Source organism: Chaetura pelagica, unplaced genomic scaffold (genome assembly GCF_000747805.2).
Source record: "Chaetura pelagica isolate M959 unplaced genomic scaffold, ChaPel_1.0 scaffold7, whole genome shotgun sequence".
Classification (NCBI taxonomy): domain Eukaryota; kingdom Metazoa; phylum Chordata; class Aves; order Apodiformes; family Apodidae; genus Chaetura; species Chaetura pelagica.
This window is the reverse complement of record NW_009953920.1, coordinates 806,718-810,234: the sequence shown is the minus strand read 5'-3', so window position 1 is coordinate 810,234 and position 3,517 is coordinate 806,718.

Genomic DNA, 3,517 nt, shown 5'->3' with positions numbered 1-3,517 from the left:
TCCTGCTGAGAGCAGAGCTGACACATGGCAGGTGCAGGGTCAAAGAGGGGGAGATGAGGAAAATCACTGCGCTCTGGTTGGGTTCTGTCATTTTACAGCTGGATGTCAGTTCCCCCAAAAACCTCCTGAAGGTGCTCAACAGCATTTCTGTGCCCCCTAATAGGCACTGGTATGTCACAGCCTGCAGCAGGCACTGCCTGGAGAGAAGGAGCTCCCAGGGGTGGTGGGGAGCACAAGGGGCCTCTGTACCCTCGGCTCGCCCTTCCTGCAGCTCAAAGCAGAAGCAGTACTGCTAATGCAAACATGAAGACTATGCTTTGTAGCTCAGGAAAGCCCTGTTTCCAGTTTGTTTCTAACTCTCATCTACTGGGTGTTCTCACATTGAAATACAAGATCTATTCTCCCTACAAGAAGGGACTTTTAAAAGCAAGTTAGGGCTCAATTTGGCAAGAAAGGAGAGGAAAAAATCAACAACAAACAATTAAAAAAAAATAAATCACGAGGGATGATTGTTGCTGGATGAAGTCCCAGACATGGTGCTTGTCTGTTTAGAGGCTGGAGTGGGTCATAGTGAAAAATGTGTAGGAAAAAATGCTGGTAAATTATTCTGGCCTTCTTCAGGTAAGAGCATGGGGAATCTCTGGCTTCACAAGTGTGGGAGGAAGATGCTTACCTCACATTTTACCTGAAAGATACTCTGAGCTTTTCAGTGTTAAGTACATTCCTCAGCTAGAAATAAAAGCAGATCCCACCAGCAAGCACGTTGCCCAGCAAAGCTGAGTTCAGCCAGACAGGTGATGAGGTTTCCTTCTTCCTACATCTTGAGGTCTTTATCAGGGAGTGGATCAAAGGAGAGAGCTTGTGTAGAACCCTGGGCCTGTTGTATATTCTTTCTTCCATATATCCTGCTATATCAAAGAATTTGAAACAATAGATAGGGAAAAAAACCAGTTTCTAGAGTAGCAAAACTCACCTTGGTGAAATAGAAAGGAATTTGGCTTGGATGAGCAGACGTAGTGCAGGAGGAGATCAGGGCAGCAGCACAGGGCTGGGCCATTCTGGTGATTTATTGAAACAGAGGGGTCTTGGCTTTTTTGCAGAGAAGTGATCTAGAGAAGCAGCTCAGGAGAGATGTGTCAGTGAAATCCGCAGCCTGTGAAGTTTTGTCTCCTCCTTAAACAAAAAAAAACCCAGACCTTTTAAAGAGGCATTTTCTTGTCACTAGTCTTTGAAGTTGGCAATTGCAACATGAGCTACTGGAGTTCAGCTTTGAGAGAAGGGATGAGGGAAACATCCTGTCCCAGGCCCTGAAAGTTGCTCTACATATTGCGCACATGAGAGAGCTGCTAGTGAAGAAAGCAGAGAGGGTGTGCCATGGACTCGAGGAGGTACAACACTCAGTACTTCAGCAGACCTGAGGAAGTCTCATGGTGGTTTCTCACTTCCAAAAGCTCCCTGAAGGGTAATACCAGTAAGGAAAAACAGGAAAAGAACTAAACCCAACCAGATCCTGGTTTGAAACCACTCCCATAAGCCCTCTTTGCAATCGGTGAGGATGGAGAAGAATGAAAGTGAAAGCACCCTTGCTGAACACATAAGTAATGATCTCTCCCTTGCTCCTTGTTCAGGGAAAATCCCCTCCAGGATTCAGCCTTCTGGTCAGTTGTCTGTACAGCTCCTTGCTCTGAGCAGCCTGGACACAGAGCAATGAGGAAAAACAGCACTGGCTTTTATGGCACAGATGCTCAGAGAGGTCCCCACAGACAGGCAAGTAGCCAGCAGTACTTCCCTACCACTTCACTTGGGCAAAACCAAGATCCTCAGAAAACATGTGAGAGGAAGGAGAAATAGTGGGGTTTTTCCCCCCCTATCTCCAAACCTGCTAATGTATTTTACACATTTGTAAATCAGGTCTGAAAAGAACTTGCTGGAGGGAAGCAAGAAGGCACCTGTCCGTGCTAGATCTGCACGTTAAACACTGACTTCCAACTATGTCTTCTAGCAACTATTACCATAGCTTAGCATGTAGAAAGGATTGTAGCAGGAACACACATCTGCACAAGTCAGATACTAACCACAGAAACCAATTAACCCACCTGAGTTGCCTTAAGAGTGGCACAGGGCTGTCAGATCTGCTTGTGAGTACCAGAAGCTCCCAGGCTGGTTTCTGTAAAGCTTACGCTCAAGTATTCCCTCTTCTACTCAGTCATGTCTCTTCTACACTGTATTTTTCTAATACTGAAAAAAATCTTCACAGAGCCTCTTTGCAAGAAGTCCTATTAAAAACACATTCATCATGCTATGAGAACATGCTGTGCCAATAATAAATCCAAAGCACCCGCAGAGGAATTGTTGAAGCAGAACCGAAGCCGTGCTGTGAGGAGTGCCCTGAGTGTTGCTCTCACTAAGGGGCTGCCATACCTGAGGAAAAACATTGCTTCAGGCTCAAAAGTTCCTTCTGAGTTAAAACACACTGATGGGAGTGTTCTCCATGGGCAATAAAAAAATAAATAAATAAATAAATAAATAAAAAAGCCAAAACCAAGCAGCCATAATGAGCAAGTAGCTTTAAAAGCAAAACACTCCAGCTCCATGGAAGTGAACACAATTGACTGGGAAAAGAAATAGTTCCCCTCATTTGTCAAATGAAGGTCTCTCTCCTTATTTGTTGTCGCTGCCAAGAGCTCTAACTTGCATTTTCTTCCACATGATGGAGGAGTTGGGTGGCTGTAATCCCCTTCAGCCGGATGGCCTGTCAGGGTTTATGGGCATTCCTTAAAAACAGAAGCAACCTAATCCCAGTTCAGCTAATTTAACAGGAGTTTCTGCAAAACTCATGGCTCTCTCAAAGCTAACAGGCAGTAACTCATGACTGAGATATGAAATGGTTTGCTTCCTCTCTTGCCACCAATTTCACAGATACCTTCCTTGCTCTGTGTTGATACAGGCTGTTACTGTGCAGTTATTTGCATCTCTCCTCTTACACTTGATGCTATTCTATTTGCCACTGAGGACACTGATTCACATGCAGATCCCACTGGAATTATTACCAGTATGCTTCTGCACAGCTTGGTGGCCATATGGCACTAGCAGCTGAATGTATGGGCTGCAGCACTGCTCTCAAACTATTGCAGGTTCATACCGCAACATAAACCAGAGCCAACGTCAGGTCACATTAATAGTCACATTGATAACTGCAACAGCAGCTTTCATGAGAAAAACAGAACAGACAATAAGAAATTGTTTCATGCATCTGTCTGATCTGCAACGTGCAAGTCAACATCCTACATAACACAGCCTGAATTGCTCATCAGAAAGAACACTCCAGGCTTTCATTGTAGCTGCAGCCTAAGCATTGTCTCCAAAGTAAGAAGCAGCTTTGGTCTTCAGCTACATGATTTGCCACCCCAATGTCAAAGGACACCTATGTAAGTGGAGCTGGCCTATGTATCTTCCTATCACCCCTTCACTGCCCATCTTTGGATTCCATCAATGACAAGTTATCAAAGCAGTGACA